This window comes from Tenrec ecaudatus, chromosome 16, assembly GCF_050624435.1.
Source record: "Tenrec ecaudatus isolate mTenEca1 chromosome 16, mTenEca1.hap1, whole genome shotgun sequence".
In the NCBI taxonomy this organism is placed as follows: domain Eukaryota; kingdom Metazoa; phylum Chordata; class Mammalia; order Afrosoricida; family Tenrecidae; genus Tenrec; species Tenrec ecaudatus.
Window position 1 is genome coordinate 103634839 of NC_134545.1, and position 18693 is coordinate 103653531.

Below are 18693 nucleotides of genomic sequence, written 5' to 3' on the forward strand. Positions count from 1 at the left end.
CAAGCTTATTCCTTCAATTAAGGTGTTTTTGTCAGAGAGAGAGAGAGAGAGAGAGAGAGAGAGAGAGAGAGAGAGAGAGAGAGAGAGAATGTGTGTGTGTGTGTGTGTATGTGTGTGTGTGTGAGAGAGAGAGAGATAGAGAGAGAGAAGTGGAGGGGGTTCTCGATTACGTGCATGGGAGTTGGCATTAGCCTTAAAACAGAGACTGGATGGTGTGAAGGAGGAACGGTGTGGTGGCAGAGTGGAAAGAAGTCTCAGTGTTATAAACATGGGCTCCCATCTGACTCTGCCACCAACAGGCTCTGTGACTTGACTCTGTGGCTCTCCTGTGTAAAACAGAGGACTGAGGTGGGTCTGGCCCCAACCATGGCATTTCCAATGGTCTCCTTTGCAGACGTAAACTAGACAGTGAATGAGAGGACTGGTGCCTTCGAATTATGCTGTTTGTGGAGAATATTGAATATGACACGGACTGCCAGAAGGACAGACAAATCTGTCTTGGAAGTACCACGAGTGTGCTCTTTAGAAGTGAGACTGTCTTGCGTACTTTCGACTTTTTGTCTGGAGGGACCCTGAGGAGGGCCATCGTTCTTACTGAGGTAGAGAGTCAGCAAACAAGAGGAAGAGCCTCAGCGAGATGGATTGACTCAGTGGCTGCAAACATGGGTTCCAACAGGAAGACTGAGAGACGAGGAGGGGCTGGGGGGGCTTGTTCTGGTATTCATAGGGTCGCTGTGAGTTGGAAGAGACTTGGCGGCAGCACCTGCCAACATGGAGATCCTTATGCCTCCACCATAGTCGAGGGTGGTGATTCGAAGACATGATGCTTGTTCCTAACGTTCTGCATCACCAATCATGCCCAGATGCGTTCCCATTTAGGTGCATTATCCTGTGCGGTCCTCCCACTATATCTGCTCATAAACAGTATTTATAAACGTAGCTATGCCTATTGAGATTTACTAACAGAGATGATACTGTCAGAATATCCTGGTTCTTCATTCAATCCAAGAACCCTGGTGTGCTGGTGGCATAGTGGTTACATATTGGGCTGCTAACCACAAGGTCAGCAGTTTGAAACCATCAACCCCCATGTGGGGAAAAAGACGAGGCTTTCTATTCCTGTAAAGAGTTACAGTCTCAGAAACCTGCATGGAAAGTTTTGCTCTGTCTGTATAGAGTCGCCCTGAGTCAGAATCCACTTGATGGCAGGGAGTTTGGGTTCTGAGATCTCATTTGATCCATAACTGTTTATCGAGTGACTTCAATGTCAGGCCCTCTGCCAGGTGAAGGAACATGCAGTTAAGTAGTCCGAGCTATGAGGGGCAGTTCTTGGTCGGCTGTTCATGGGATACTTGTGCAAGAACCATGGCCAATGGCATCTCTGCTTAGGAGAGGGCAGGCTGCCCTCATGACCCCACAGATTGGATTGTTATGTACCTTTGGATAGCCTGTTAAAACTCCGTATTTATATTTTTAGTAAATGCCAGAGGCGCACTTTACGTGACTTGATCAAGGAATAAGGGGGTGCTCTTTCCTAAGAGTGGTGGTTGGGACATTTTGTTCGGAGGTGTTGGGGTGCAAGCGCGTAAAGGGAACCACAGCTAGCCCACACAGCAGTCCAGCATCCATGAGGTTGTTCCCATTTCACACCCGAGGACACGGAGATGCCCGCAGGCTCGGGAGCTCATCTTTGTGTCTCAGGACTTCTGGTGATTCGACACAGAGGCCACGTCCGTGGAAACAAATGACTCAGGTGCTCCTCTGGGCTGCTGGGGATGCAGAGGGAATTCTTCATGTTCAGTGGCAAAGACTTGGCTTCAGAGTCGGGAGGGAGCCTGAGAGGAAGCGAGTTATCATGCATGCTTTATTAAAAGCCCCATGGAGGCTCAGAGCGGCCAGGAGCTCAGCAGTGCACGAAGGCACATCATTTGAGAATCCTTGGGGAACTTCCATCCCTCCAGGCACTTCCAACACAACCTCCAGTTGGAATGGCAGGTTTCTCTCTAAAGACTCGTTTGAAGTGTGTTCTGGAGGTGCTGGAAGTTCCTGGCTGAAGGAAGCCCTGTTGGATTGAGTTTCTGTTGCCTATTGTCAGAGGTTCCCAGGGTGACAATATCAAGAGATACCTGGAGTTGTAACCGTCTGGGATCTGTCCCCCTGCCCCTGCCCCCCCATCTGCTCTCCTTCCAGCTCTTAGGCTTAATCATGTTCATGAGATTTTAGTATCTGTTTTGCCCACCCAGAGACTCGATGCTGAGTGTTAAGGAGATTCAAACACCAAGCATCGCACCCTAAAGGACCACCTTATGGAGCCTGGTGGCAGGATGGTTAAGCACTTGACTGCTAGCCAAAAGGTCAGTGCCTTGAACTGACCGGCCACCCCATGGGAGAAAGACGTGACAATCTGCTTCCATACAGATGTACAGCCTTGGAAACCCCATGGGGGCACTTCCCGTCTGTCCCGTGGGGGGATTCTGCCTCCATGGCAGTGAGGTGGGTGTGGGTTGTGGCTGTCGCTCTTTTGGAAAACCTTCCTCTTGGTCGTAAGAGTGATGTGATCAGAATAACTGGACGGTCTTCCCTGGGAGTGACTGTCGCCCAGGTTAGCCTCTGCTGTCACAGTGGAGCCTGGGGAGGAAATCGCAGGCTGCAGCTCGGAGAGATCAGAGGACGGACACCACAGGAATACTTGTTTTCTGTGGACTGTCATGTCGGTACGTTGCTGGTAGGGCTGCCCTCCGTGGCTTCATCGAATGCACAACGGACGTGTGATTTGTGCTAGACCCAACTTTTTGGCAGCTGGAACAGGAGGGCCATTGCAGAGAGGAAGAGACCCTCCTAAGATGGCATGATGACGGACTCGTGCTCGGCGCTGATGGTGAGGCCATCGAAGGGCGGCGTTACCTTCTGCTGTACATGGGGGGGGGGGGTAGTTGAATCTCACTTGACAGCCCCTAACAGCAGCTTCCAATGCTGCTTAAAATGATAACGGCTCTTACCTATGGACCAGAATCCTGCCAGCCTCTGGCCTATGAGGAGGATGTTTCCATCTCCTCTCTTTCCCTTCGTTCTGGAAGGCCAGCAATGGGCTTGAAGGATGCTGCAGGCCCGCTTAGACTAACCAGTTGGGGCTGTTTCCTGGATGGCACACTGTAGGTGGCCTGACCCGTTACTCCTCAGAGGGGGTGATCTCGGCAGATCCCCATGTGAATATAGTCTTTCTCTCTTTAAGAAACAAAGTCCGTTTTGTAGGCAGGGTTTGAGAAATTGGACAGAACCTTTCTGGACCAAGAACTCTCCCAAGACGGGGTCCCCCAGGTGAAGGAAACACGGTAGTTGCTTCGCCGTGATGACAGATAATTGACACCTGGGATGCGGTGGCCGTGCTTGCGGCAGCCTGCACAGTAGTGGACTTCTGAGAACTAGGAACAAACACTGACTTCTTCTGGAAACAAAGCATCCTCCTCCTAATCTACTAGAAACAGCCAGGGAAGAGCCGAAGAAGACTTGAATTCACCCGAAGCGCTCGGGTAGCAGACGGTTGGCGAGCAGCATGGCCCCATGGCTACGTCCTTAAAGGACTTGCGGTGTAAGGAGGCCCCCGCCGACTTACTCTCGACTGGAAGGACAGAGAGCACACTTTCCAAGAGTGAGTGACATTCTTCAGCGTTAGAAGACGCTTGGATTTCAAGTGGAGACCGACTAGGTAGCTTCCTCAGAGAGCAGGAAGCCAGGGGTTTCTGGAAAGGGAGGGACCTCTTATAGCAGCCACTCCAGACTCTGCCTCAGAGAGAGTATTGGTTCCATCTCCAGAACTAGAACAAGATCTCAGACAGAAATAGAGAACACAGCTATGAAGGCCCAGTCAGCTGAGGGAGCCCTGGTGGCTTAGTGGGTTATGCCTTGGGCTGCTAACTGAAAGGCCAAGAGTCAGAAACTCCCAGCCACACCGCAGGCGAAAGACGAGGCTCTGGGTTTCCGTAAAAAGTGACAGTCCTGGAAACCCACAGAGGCCTCTCTGCCCTGTCCTCTAAGGGTCTCTGTGAGGTGGAATGAGCTCGGTGGCCGTGAGTGGGGCATGTTGGGATCAGCTGGAGTAGAATATTTCTTACCTGTAAAATTGGGGGCATAAAGTGACACCTTGTCTGGGGGCTGGCAAATACTGTCCAAGAGCCACACCTGGTGGCTACCAGTTGGGACGTCCAGTCTATGGTACTTTTTGCTCTACGATGACAGAGTTGAGTAGTTGTGAAAGAGACACATGGCCTACAAAGCAGAAGAGATTTCCCGGGGAAGTCTGCCCAACCCTCCTGTTGCTCATATTCCAAACAATTAGTATCAGTAACGAGAGTAATGATTCCCTGAGGGTACAGGAAGGGGGCGGAGGGGGAAAGGGGGAGCTGATAGTAACAATCCCACTAGAGGGGAACGAATAATAGAATTGTAGGTGAGTGGATATATTGGACGGTGTAAAACATGGAGAATAATAATAATATTGTATAACATATATAACATAATAATAAGGGCTACTGGGGTGTAGGGTCAGGGGGGAGGCAATAAAGGGGAGCAGATATCAAGGAGTTCGTGAAGAATGAAAATGTTTTGAAACTGATGGTAGCAGCCATTGTAGAATCATGCATGATCTAACTGAATTACGAATTGTTACAACATCTGTAAGAGCTCCCAATAAAGTGATTGAAATTAAATAAGTAAAAAGCTGTTCCAAGCTAAGACCCAAGCACTCAGATTGTGTGTTGATGTTTTCTTTGGCAACCACTCCATTTCAGCATAAAAAGAGGACCTTTGTGGGACAATTACTGCCTGTAGGGTGCCTTGTTTCATGGCCAAACTTGGACCAAATCCACTGCCATTGAGACAAGTCCAACTGATCGTGATTGTTCCGGATGAGAGGAATAGAGCTACTCCTTAGGGTTTCTGAGATTGTAAACCTTCACAGGAGGAAATAGCCTCATCTTTCGCCCACTGGTTGCCTGGTGGGTTTGAAGCCAATGCTTAATTCTCTGCCCAACAAAGCTAGAGAAGGTTGAGATGACATATCTGACTGGTGATGATTCCATAGACTCCTATCGAGACCTTACTGTTTAATAGGAGTTGGGGAGGGTACAGGGACACCAAAACTTGGCCTATATCTACTCTTTGAAGACAAGGGTAAATAAATACCAGTGTTCTGGGAGAAAAGCATTGGGATTACTAATTAAGGGGTGGGACAAGGCTCTATAGCTTCTCAAAAACTATCTTCTCAGAACGTCTCTTGCACAAATATTTAGGGGTTACACGATTTGAGACTCTGTGTTTGACAATGTCTTTATTCCTTTCAATAGCCGAATGTGGAATTCTAGGTTGAAAAATCACATCCATGTAGAATTCTCACTTGCCCTGGTGCATTTTCCCCCCCCCCCCCTTTTCTCTTTCTAGAACCATTTAGAACCCTTTCATCTGAAGTTTCATACTGGGGTTCTTTGTGCGTGTGTGTGTGTGTGTGTGTATTTATTGTTCTGCCAGTAGGTCCTTTTCATCTGGAACATCACGCATATCCCTCTCTATTCTCTGGTCTTTCTCTTGAGAACTTATCTTAGGCAAATATCAAATCTAGAGGATTGGTCTTACCTTTAGATCATGTTTTCTTTCCTACAGTCTCTTTGTCTTTTATTTTTCATCTCGATGAAAGATTTTCTTAATTTAGCCTACCTATCCTTCTGTTGAATTTTCATTTCCAAGATTTCTTTCTTAAACTCTGATTTTCTTTTTTACTTAATGTAGCTCCTTCTTTCTTAAGCCTTCTGAACTTTGCCTATGGGTAAATATTGCCCTTTTGATCTCAAATGGTTGAATAGTCTCAAGTGCGTGTCCCTCACTACAGTTACCGTAACCCTGATAGTCCTGTCTGTCATTTGGCTGAAAATTGAGCCCTGGAGGCTAGCTCAGTTCCAGCCTGGATGATAACTAGGGACCTACTCTTTGGGGTTCCACCTGGCTCTCTCTGACTAGTAAACCTGGCCCCCAGTGTCTGACGATCTTGTGTCTGGTGAGAGCACCAAAGCTAAAAGGGTGGAGCACCTTCCAGCTTTGATAGGGAATGATTGGAAAGAGAGTTGGGTTCCTCAGGGATTGCCCCTGGGTGTCAGCATCTGGCCTTTCCTTTGAGGCTGCTTGAGTCCCTGCAGAAGGCTCCTCCGGGATCCTGCCTGGTGTCTATGGTGTCTACTGGGCCTTCTGAAAGCTATGCCAAAGGACTCATGGGTTCTTATAGGTCAGTGTACAGGCCTTTGTGTAGTCTCCCTACTCGGCTCTGCCCTCTGCTTGTCTGCTTTACCCATGTCCAGAGTGCGAGGTGAGTAGACTGTCATTTTCCAGAGTTCAGGAGGGAGCTGTTTGTTGGCTTTGCAGGATGACTCGAGGACCTGGGCAGTCCACTCTGTAGATGGACCTTTCTCAGCCCCAGGTCTCACCTCACCGGCCCTGGAGCGTGTTGGGACCCTGCCTGGTGACTCCTCTAACTTCTCTTCAGCACTGCCCTCAGCGGGCATGCAGTGTATCTCCACCACCTGTTGGTCAGGTCCACGTAGTGAGATACGGAGACGGGGTGCTTCTAGTTTCACGTAAGATGGAATTTGTGCTCCTGTTGGTCATGTCTCCGCCCCAAAAGCAGTCATAGCCACCCCGAGGCCCTCCTGCCTTCGTGGAGGAGCTACCATTGTTAGACGACTCCTATTCAGCCTCAAGGTCACTTTGATGGGAGCCCTTGGGGCTGGGACATACAGTCTAAAAGCTTATTGCAGGCTGAGCGCCTGGGGCGTTTGTTTCTGCTTAATTTAACTGGGTTTAACTAAGATTCAAGAAATTGTCACAAGATACCATCTATGCTTATCCGTCAAGTGTGGATATGCAGTATTATAAACCAGCTGGTTCTTAGCGTGGTTAGGCAGACTTTTACATAAAGAAACAGGAAACAGGAGGAAGTAACACGGTTCATTTATTTTTCATCCTATAATGAAATGAAATTGCTACCAAGGGGTTTTGCTTATAGATGGGAAGTTTGGAAAATACAATCTTCTCAATCTTCATTTAAAAATTGTCTAACCTAACATGGGCTCCTTGGGTCATTGGTTTAACCAGGACAACCGGGTAGACATTGGTCTGAGGTCAGTTCAACCTCTAAAGTTCCTCTTACAATGGAAACAGGAAGTTCCCAGGTTCAAGTCCATCACAAGGGCCATCAATAAACTTGACAAGAGACCCTAATACCACCCCCCTCCCATTTTTTTAATGTTGCATCTCAGGCTTCCTTGACAGTTAAGAGGTTTGGAAAATAACTGTGTAGCTGTCTCATCTAGGTGAAGACCCCACTGAACAAGGGGTGGGGGAGGGACAGACTTCCTTTCAGGATGTCCAACTGGTGGGAGAAAGATCGCCAGACGCATGCCTGATGAAAGTTTCCTCCCATCGGTGGCTTGCCTGTTCATTTCTGATGAATGTCTTTGGATGAGCAATCGTTTCAAACTTCTCATGATATCCGATCGATCACTTCTTTTCTCTTATGGCGATTTCTTTCTGAGTCTTGCCTAAGGAAGCACTTCCTATCTTTAAGGTGCAAAGACATACTCCTACAGTTCCTTTAGGAATGCACCGGTTTGGCCTTATTGTGGGTCGCGGGGGTCATTTGAACTCCGGCATTCTTTCCTTGTTGCTAGCCGTTTTTGAGCATTGTTCATCGAAAAGCCTCTCCTTTCCCCAGCAGAGTGCTTTGGCGCTTTTGTAAATAAATTAACATGCCGGGTAAGCGTGGGACTGTTTCTGGACTCTTTGTCTCCTGTCAATCTGTGTGCCCTAAACAGGTACCATTTCTGAAACCCACCAGGGGCCGCTGGGAGGTGGCCTTGACTCGATGGCAGTGAGTTGAATTCTCCTACAGGGGCTGAAGTGGTATCTCATTTGGGTTTTCATTTGCATTTCCCTAATGATTAATGAGTAGGAAGCCTTAGTGGCATAGCGGTTACACTTTGGGCTGTGAGCCACAAGGTCCCCAGCCACTCTCGGGAGAAAGATGGGTTTTTTAAACATTTACACTCGCAGACGCTCATGGGGGCAGTTCCACCCTGTGAGTCAGCATGGACTCGACAGTGAGAGACTTGAGAATGGCATGGATCATCTCTTCGTGTGCTTGTGGGTCATTGGTGTGTCTTCTTCGAGGAGCTAGCTATTCTGATCCTTTGCCCATTTTAATTGAGCTCCTTATATTCTTCTTCGTGAGTTTTAGTGGTTCTATATATATAACCTAGATATAAATTCTTTACCAGATAGGTAATTTGCCCCCATTTCTCCCACTATGTGGATTGTGTATTTGCTTTCCTGCAGGCAGGTCACAAAGCTTTATGCCTGTGCTTCTAAGATCTTGATAGTTTTATCTTTTTAAATAAAACAAATAGCTGTTGTCTTCATTTTCTCTGTTTCACTCTTCTCTTTTCTACTTTATTGATTCTGGCTCTTGCCATTACTCTTTTCTTAGGTTTATATTTTTATGATTTGCTCATCATTTTCTATTTTCTTCTGAAGCAAGAGGTTCAGATCATAGTTTCTAAGTCGGTCTTACTTTCTAACATAAACATGTAAAGCTGTAGCCCGTCCCCCCATAAGTCCACACTAGCCATGCTCCATAAACTACGATGTTCATTCACGATTATTCCCTTCAAAACGTTTCCTAACTTCCCTGGGAGTCTGTCTGTTATCTGTGGATAATTGAGATGTGACGTGTTTATTTCCCAGACACGTGAAGCTTTTCTAGCTAGCTTCTTTTCGTGTTATGGATTTACAATTCAATTTTCTGTGAATAGAGAACCTATTCCATAAATGTCCCTCCCTACAAGTTGCTGAGTGTTAGCATGCTGCCCGGTGTAGGGCTCTTCGGGTGGGTGTTCCTTGTGCACTGAGAAGGTAGCCGTCATCTTGGGTTTGTAGCTTTATAAGTGTGCCAATCAGGTCGCTTCGTGGTGTCATTCAGGGACTGATTACGACAGTAGGCTTCCAATGCTCAAACACAGATTTATCTGTCCCACGTGTTTTGCTGTCCGTGCTTTGAGACTCTGGTTATTGGAACGCACACACGCATGGTTGTGTTTCCTCGCTATTTTGATTCTTTTTATCATGACGACATGTCTTCGCTCTCTCTCTCTTCTTGGTTTCTGACATCACTTGATGTGCACGGGACGCTCCTGGGATCATCAGTTGCGACCATTTTAAAATCATGGAGTCCTTGCCTGGCCCTTGGTGTCGGGACGGACTTGAATCAGAAAATAATTGTTGGGTGGACTCCTCTTGGTGTAGCCTTCTTGTATTACTGTTTAAACCACTGATGTTGAACTCTCTCCAGATTTGAGCCCAGAGGTCATTGAAGAGGCTAGACATATTCCAAATTTTAAAAAATTTAGAAGGGCCCTGTCACCGCTGTGATGTGCATCTTTTGGGATATAGGATACAGATGGCGGGCGGATTCATAGCACGAGCCAACTCTGTTTCCGTGCACAGAGGAGGAGTCCTGTCTCTTGGAGCCCAGCCACAGAAATGTTATCTTCTGGGTGAAGAACCAGCGGGCCGTTCCTTTCTGTTTTCCTAGATTCGTGTCTAGCCTGCATATTCTTAGCACCAGTGTGTTTTCTTTTTGCCTTTTGGCTAGAACTCGCAAGCATCTGTAAGTTATTCCCCCCGGGGGTCCTCCATAGTCAACATTTCATTCCAGGCTCACTTCCTTATGCCTCCCTGTGGGCCTGGGGACCACGTCTCCCGCCTTTGCTGGCATCTACTTGGAAAAGGCATACTCATTTGCATGTTATCCTGAGCCAACATGATTAGGGAGTGAAGTCTGCCGAAGGAAAATGAAGCAGAGCATCCCACAGCCGAGTCTGTGCAGTCTTTGGATGAGTCAAACCAACTCACCTCTCTCCTCCACCAGCCTCTGGAGTCTGTTCATTAGTGCTCAATGGCACTTCCTTCTCTGCCAGCAGGGGATTCAGCCCGCTGGGAGCTAGAAGGAGAAAAGGCATTGCGTGTCTTTGAAGAGTATGCCATTCTAGAAAGATCCAGGCCAGGTCCCTTCAAAGCTTTCCACTCTTCGGTGGCTGCTGGCGCATCTAGGAGAAAACTCAGTCTTCTTCTCTCAGACGCCTCAGGCCCTCGGTGGTCTGGACCCTGCAGCCTCTGCAGCCTCGTCGCACCAGGCTTACTCACCCTCACTTGTTACCTTCCAGTCACACTTCCCTTTTAGTGATAATGAAAACTGAGTCAGGCACTGGGCTGAGTGATTCCATGCCTGATGCCACGTCATCCTCACCGCGTGTCTGGGCGATCAGCGCTCTCATGTGCCCTGTTCTACAGTCAAGGAAGCCCAGAGATGACAAGCCTCTGCTCACAGTCACACTGCGGACTTTTGTACCCACGTGGCCTAACTTCAGAACCCGGAGCCCCGGTTTCAGAGTCCAGCTCTTGAAGGCTCTCCTTCCAGATGAGATTGTCTTTCCTCTCTTTACCTTGGCCCTTGCCCATCTCTCCTACTTCCCATATGCTGTCAGAACCCCACACTCACTTCCACCCTTACTGTGTGCACGCCTGCCAGTTCCATTTCCTGCTGCCAGCACGTCTCTCTCTGAGAGTGTCTGCCGGCTCTCAGAATGCACCGTGCTTGTGCTCAGAGCAGACTGGTCCTGTGGAGAAGGGTCACCCACCCCATCTCCCTGATCAGCCCTCAGCTTCCAATGGAAGCCCAGATCCCAGCTCCCTTGTAGTGAGCAAGTCAGTGCCTCACCCACAGCACTCCCAGGGGTCTGTTACCCCAGTCCCTTGCCTCTCTTGGGCAGGACATCTCTGAGGTGTGTGTCAGACATCCTCTCCCAGAGTTCCTCAGCAGGGAGGAGCTCCAGCTGCCCCGGGCGGTAGCTTGCTTTACACCACACCCTTCGCTCTCCTCCCTTCCAGCTCCGTCTCACCTCCCATTGATGTGCTTGGGCTCATGCTCTCCATCAGTCCATGGCCTTGAGTTGACTTTAGCATTGCATTCGGAGGGAGCTGGACACAGATGTTGTTGTGACCAGCCACTTATTTCTTGGGCTTCCTCTCCAATGTGACACGATTCAGCCCCTAAAGACCTCGCTCGTTTTTCTTCATTGTTACACTGAGTCGAGCCTGTCATCTTCCTGGTTTCTCATCTGTTCTTTTGTGTGCGCCCACTGTTCGACCTCAGCTCCACCAGGACAGGGACCCTGGCTACCTCCAGGGCCTAAAGCACAAAAACAGTACAAAGTCCACGGCCATCGCACCAATCCTGACCCCCTGAGAGGACAGAACAGAGTTGCCCTAGAGGATTCCCAAGGCTACAAATCCTCATGGAAGCAGACTAACACATCTTTCTCCTGAGAAGTTGGTTCTAGTTGCCAGTTTTTCAGTTAGCAGCTGAGTGCTTTGGCCATCAGGGCTAATTTCTCATACCCGGTTCCACGAGTGTGATGCACAGCAACTGTAGAGGACAGCAGAACAGCCCCATAGCATTTCCAAGGTGGAAAATCTTAATTTTTTAAATTGTGAGTTGAGTGAAAGTTTACAGAGCACATCAGTTTTCCATTCAACAATTCAGACACCATTGTGTCATCTCATCAGTTGTGTCTCCACAAGGTGACAACATCTACCCCACGTTTCCCTGGTGTTTCTCGTTTCCATTCCTCTTTCTTTCCTAACTCTTCTGAACCCTGCCCTTGGGATGGCCTCCCTGTGATCTCAAATGATTGATTGACTGATTTATTTTTCCAAGGAACATGAACTTCCATTGTGTAACTGGTTCCCTTATATTATTTGGCTGAAAATTGAGTCAGACCCGAAGGATGGCTAAGGACCATAGCCCATCATAGTCTTGGGGGTCCCATCAGTCATTATCTGACCAGTAAGCCTGATGTTAGATTTTTATTTCTGATTCTGAGTTTTATTCTACATTTTTCTCCCATTCTATGTAGGACCTTCTGATGTGATCCCTTCCAGAGCAGTTGTTGGTGTTGGCTGGGCACCATCTGGTTCTTCCTGTCTCAGGGCCATGGGGGCTGATATTCATATGGCCCGTTATGCTGTTGGACTCATTGTGTTCTTCATTCCTCTTTCCTCCGGACAGAAAGAGAATAATAGTTGCATGTTAGATAGGTGCTCACAAGCTATTCAAGATCCCAGTTGCTGCTCGCCAACATAGGATGTACAACATTGTCTTGGTGGAATATGTTCTAGCACTTGACCTTGATAACCTTTAGACCATGATCCTGACTCCTCAAGCCTTGTGACTCATTCCCTCAATGTGTTTGGTTGTGTCTGAGACGTTTCCATACCGTTCCCCTTCATGCTCGACCACATTCATGGTTGTTTGCGGCACAGGTGAATACACGTGTAGGAAACCCTTCTGTCAAGTCAACATGTGGGTAGAGGCATACTCTCCCTCCTTCACCTAGGAGTGTGAAGCAAACAGCACTCACCTCCATGGCCTTTATCTTTTGCCCTCCTTCCAGAGTCTTCCCCTGCTTGAGGCCGTAAATATTTACAGAAGCAGACTGCCTCATCTTTCTCCCGTGGAGTACCTGGTGGATTTGAACCAAGAACCTTTCCCTCAGCAGTCAAGGATGTGGCCATTGTGCCACCAAACCCCCAAACCAAACTCACTGTCAATGAGTAGACCCGATTCATAGCAACCCTACAGACCAGGGTAGAACTGCCCAGGTGGGTGCCCTAGACTGTAATTCTCCAGGAGTAGAAAACCTCATACTTCTTCCTCAGAGCCTTTGGTGGTTTCAAACTGCTGACCTTGCAGCTAGCAGCCCAATGCATAACCACTACGCCACATATAAACAAAACAAACAAAAATAAACCCAAACTCACTGCCATCGAATCTGTTCCAAATCACTATGCCACCAGGACTCCTTAATTGCTCATCACAGGTGCCCTGGAATGTTTATTGTACAACTTGACTTGTTGGCTTAATTGAATAAGAACTGAAGTTCCATTTATAAATATCGGTTCAGGACCCCATATTTATTAATGACCCCGATTCATTAGAACACCCCATACCTTCCTCCTTGGAGGAAGAGAAGATTGGCCATGAGGTTAGTGTGGTAGGTTCTTCTGTGTGCCAGTGCCCCTTCTTCCTGTGGCTGGGCAACCCCAGGGCAGTGGACAGCCAGAACAACCGTCCTGGACCATCCTGGTGGACAGAAATGGACGTTAAACAGATAAAACCACCCACACCTATGTCATTATAAACCTGATGCAAGGCAGGAGGAGAAACACAGGTGAAGGTACTGGGACAGACCAGGTGAACAAGGAAATCTGTCTTGGAGGAAGTGCAGCCAGAGTGCTCCTGAGAGGCCAAGCTGCGGAGGCTTCATTCCCCCCCCACCACCACCATCCTTTGGATAAGTTATCGGGAGAGACCGATCCCTGGGGAAGAGCATCATGCTCAGTCCAGCAGAGGACCAGCAACAGAAAAGCAGGTCCCCTATCAGATGGCTGGGCATGGCGCTGCATCTCTGTGATCCAATGTAGGGACAGTGGTGGATGGCGCAGGAGCAGGCGGTGTTTCCTTGTGTTATACATCAGGTCTCTAGGAGTCGGGAACTAACTAGATGGCACCTACCACCACCCCCACCAACAACAATTCTGTTCACCGCCAATAACGTCTGCCAAATGTCCCATCACCATAAGCAGATACATCTGGCTTCTAGATTCTGCTTCTCATCCTGTGATCCTCCAAGGCCGCTGGTAGCCACCAACAACTTGGCTCTCTCTCTGCCTGTTCTACAGCGTTACCCAAGTGCAATCAGACGATGTTTGTTCTTTCTCTGGGGGCCTGGTTTCATGTGCCAGATACGGCATGAAGGTTCATCAAGGTGGTCTTTTGGATCAGAGCTCACGTTTCTCTTTATGGCTGTGACCTTTCAGTATGGAGTCCCTGGGCGTGCACATGGTTAAACCCTTGGCTGCTAGCCCACAGGTTAGCAGCTCGAATCCACCCCCCTTGAAAGAAAGGCCTAAGGATTGGTTCCCAACGGGTCACAGCCAAGAACGCCCTGTGGTGGGCAGGTCTACTTCACAGCATGCCGGGTCCCCATGGTTCAGAATCGACTCCGTGGCAACATGTGTTAGTTTATCGATGTTTGCTTTCGTGAGCAGATGGCTGGTCGCTGCCTTTGGAGGCAACCCCTCCCTCTGGGTGTCTCTGGAGCCTGGCCTTTCGGTTAGGAGTCTGTCGTGTGGGCTGCTCCTGCACCCAGGTTTCTCTGCCGTGGACAGCTGGAGTTGGTCTCGATCCACTGCTTCCTCCATTGCGTTGCTGTGGAATGATGCCTGCTGCCACTGCAGTACAGACTCAGCCATCAGTTCTCTGTGTGGATAGCATCAGTCACGCAGACAATGAGAGCCAGAAAGGAAGCCTCTAACCCATGGGTGGCCTCGCTGTTCGCTGGGCTTCCTCTGGGCCCCTTGTGAGAGACGAGTACCACGTGGCCCCCCAAAGCTCGTGGAATGGCATCACATGGCCCCCCAAGCTCGTGGAATGGCACCACGTGGCCACCCAAGCTCGTGGTGAAAGGAGATGACTGACAACCTCCTCCCGAAGGAGCAGCAACGGGGCTGCTGAAGGGCCCGCCCCAAACTGTGCAACTCTGCGCACCTCAGCAAGCAGGGCTGGGTACAATCACAATCCTGCCAGGCCCACGTGCGGCCTGCCTGGGCTTTCAGCTGCCAAGAAGTAGCGCTGCATGGACACCACACCCAAACCCATGGCCATCACGGCCCTCCTGTCTCATGGCGACCCTGTGGCACACACAAGAACAGCTCCTTGGAGGTTCCATGGCTGTCAGTCTTTAGAGAAGGAGATGGATCGCCTCATCTTTCTCCCAAGCAGTAGCTGGTGGCTTTGAGTCACAGCCACCCAGTGGGTAACTCACTTCACCTGTCAGACCAGTAGACCTGGTCTCCCTCTAGTCCCGGGCATCAGGAACAACTCAGTCCTCTCAGAGGGAGAGCAATCGACTATGTTTTCAAAGTCCTCGAAGAGTCTTCTAGGCTTCCGTGACGTAACTATCCGTGGGGCTTTTCTTCATATGGGTTCTTCTTCCAGATGGCCCTCCTGGAAGCACCAGTCATCGGGGCCACTGCACGGTCGATGGAGGGTAGGAAGAATGATGGAAGCCAGGTAGGGGTGGCAACGCTGGGCCAGCTTGGTGGGTGTGAGCTCTGAGGGAGATCCCACTAGGACCCAAGAGCATCTGAGTACCCACCTGTCACAGGTGAGTGAATGGCATGAGGGCCATCCAGAAGCCAGGTGGTCCTGGGACACCCAGGCCTTCTAGATCCATTCAGAAGGGAACCGGAATGTCTCTCCAGAGAAAGGAGGATGACAATGAAAAGACACAAAGGATGGGTGCCTGGAGCAACGTGAACACATCTCAGAGCCAGAATATGGAGCACAAGAAGGCAGGCTCTGGAGAACACTCTGTGTGCGTCTGTTCATATGAAGTTCCCAGAAGGTCCAGCTGGGAACCACAAAATGCTTGTCCTGAGTGTGGTGGTGTGGGGAAGGGGCGGACTGCAAAGTAGCAGAACATTCTGGAAAGGTGGAACTCTGTCTCTTGACTGGGGTCGCCCATCCCCAGGTGTCTGTTTTCCAGCATTTATTGGCTGCATGCGTCTTAGCTGAGGCAGCAAAACTAGATCCAAAGTGAGCATTTCAGGACCTTCCAAGGTCCTGTTCACATGTTGGGGATCTCAGGCTGCGTGGAGGCGGGTGATAATGGACAAAGGCTTTCATGTGGGGGTGGTTTTAACTCGAAAACAAGTGAGTTATAAATCAGGATTCCATTGAAGTGTTACTTGAAGTCACATGGTGAGATAACTGGGTCACCTGAGATCAGCCACTGGCCTGAAAGAGTCACTCACACCCATAGACTAATCTTAGTAGGTCCTTCCCGTCTCCGGACCAGCCACGTGGCAACCAATGGATGTTTTAGCTACTGATCTCTCCAATAGAATAAGAATATAATTCAATCTCCCAGAGTAAAGGTGGAATGCCTTACCGGGCTTCAGAAAACCCAAAACTCAGAGCCAATCCCAACTCACAGCAACCCTGTAGAGCAGTGGTTCTCAACCGGTGGATTGAGACCCCTTTGGAGACCGAATGACCCTTTCACAGGGGTCACCTGATTCATAACAGTAGCAAAATGACAGTGATGAAGTGACAATGAAAATAATGTGATGGTTGGGGTCACCACCCCATGAGGAACTGCATGAAAGGGTAGCGGCCTGAGGAAGGCAGAGAGCTGCTGCTGTAGAGGGCTGTAAATCATGACGGGGAGAGGTACCTTTCTTCCTCAGAGCAGCGTGTGTGTACAAACTGCCGACCTTGTGGTGAGCAGTCCAGTGCTTGACATGGTGCCCCACCAGCGCCCCAAAGGCCCTAGCAAAATCGTGCGCCTGCCTCGCCCTCCAGCTTCTTCTCATGCCACGCTCCCCACCAACCACTTGGGCACCTTCCCACAACCCTTGACCGCATGCACTGACCCCCTTGAAGGTCTTTAATGCTCCCTACCTGGAATAGGCTTCGTGATGATCCGTCTTCTCCAGAAGAGGCTCCCAAACTGATTTGACTTACCACTCCCTGTTAAGAAAATGTTTAGTCAGCACCCCTGGCAATGAACATCTCTTGTGCAATAGCCCACAGTGGCAGGAGAAAGCGTGGGCACCTGCGTTTGCAGCAACCCACCACCGCAGGGCACCATCCTAGACCGAGACTGAGACGCCTGGCATCTCCTTGCCCCACCAGCCATTCTCTCTTCCAAAGCTCAGCTTCTTCCCACCACTTCCTACAACTTTTCTTTCCTTGCATGTTGTCATGGCTTGTGATGGTTTCCAATGATTGTGGAATCATTGGCTTGTCAATAGCTCTGGAGTCCATAAGGCCCCGCATCGTCTGTCTCTCGTTCGCCACCTCCCCCATCAGAGCCGAGCACCACCCTTGGCCTCGCACTAGTAGGAGCTCACGAAGCATCTGCGACATCGACGCCTTGACAGCAGAAGGTTCAACCTACAGCCCTAGCTGGGTGGTGGTGGTGGGGGGGGTATGCTGCATCAAAATGGGGGTGCCCATGTTTCCGGTGGAGTTGCAAACAGTGTTTTTCTGAGTGTGGCCGGTGAGATACTTAGTTTGACAAGCTGTTCTCATCATGGGGACTGTGGAATCTCTCTTTACCCGCAGGCCCTTGGCAGCCCACTCTTACGTGACCTTTCCCTGAATCTCCTCTACCTGATGGAGCTGAAGCTGAAGCAGGGTGAACCATCGTCAGTCACCCCTTTCTCTGGGTGGAAAGATGTGAACTGCTTCCAAGGCTTAGATGGTCCCCATCCCTGTGATATCAGAGTTGGCCGTCAACCAGACTGTCTTGGGAGGCTTCTGTAATGTCATTGTTTCAGCCCATCGGGAGTTTGCCCTGCATTTCATATGCACCTGCTTTTGCGCTTTTTCCCAGGAAAGGAGCCAGTCTGGCTTGCTGTAGGGTGTGGGGGTGTGCGGCAAGACTGAATTGACTATGGGAATGCATGACCTGGTTTGGCACAGTGGGACACAGAGCTGTGCTCACCCCCAGCCTCTGGCGGCAGGGATCAGTGCCGTGGGGGTTGTGCTGCCCACCCCCACCCCAACTCTCCCCAGAGAAGTAAGCAGAAAGGACTGGAGCTGATGGAATGATGCAGGACGAGGTCTTTGAGGCTGCAGTGCAGATGCCCCAGGCTCCGCCCTTTGGCGGCTGGGTGCCGTGCAGATAGAGCTCGCTCTGTATGGGAAAGGCACCCGGGCAGTGGGGCTCGCGGTCTCATGGCAGTCATTTCCTGATCCTGTGCTGTCACGGGATTGTTCGGGGAAACCAAATTCAACATGCTACGGAAGAAAATACGCAGCCACGAACTGTCCTGGTCTAAAACGAACCTCCTCTCAAAACTCTCTTCCTGACAAACCTTGGCAGAAGTTGCCTGTTCCTTCTCATCCTCTCGCCGATTCTGGGATATTCCCGTCAGAAAACACAAAGCCACTGCCATTGCCTCAGTCCCAACTCATCGCTAACCCACCGGACAGGCGAGACCTGCCAGCGGGTTTCCAAGGCTGTACATCTTCTCTAGCTTTGAGGGAGAAAGACGGGGCTCTCTCCTGCTACAGTGATGGTCTCAGAAACGGTTCTGTCCTGAGCTACAGGGTTTCTGTGAGTCAGAATTAACTCGATGGCAGTGAATTTTTTGAGTAGACATTGTAGGGTCGCTATGAGCCAGAACGAAATATATGGCACCGAACACAAACTATCAACAAATATTCATGGGAGCAGACAGCCTCATCTCTCACCTAACACCTAACCCACTGTGCACCAGACCAAACCGAACTCACTGCCATTGAGTCAATTCTGACTCATAGCAAATCCTAGAGGGCACAGTAGAACTACTTCTGTGGTCTTCCAAGACTACGTCTTGATGAGAATAGAAAGCCTTATCTTTCTCCCAAAGAGCAGTGGGCAGTTTTGAACAGCTGACCTTGCAGTTAACAGCCCAATGCTTAACCACTATGCAACGACGAGGGCTCTAGGACAGTTCAGTGGATACACATTGCAGATGTAT

The 18693-nt window shown here is 49.6% G+C and overlaps 1 protein-coding gene across 1 annotated transcript in view; it reads left to right on the forward strand.

Moving 5' to 3' along the window:
* PLPP4 (phospholipid phosphatase 4) overlaps positions 1-18693 on the forward strand; it is a 108493-nt gene that overhangs the window by 68945 nt on the left and 20855 nt on the right. The window lies entirely within an intron of this gene.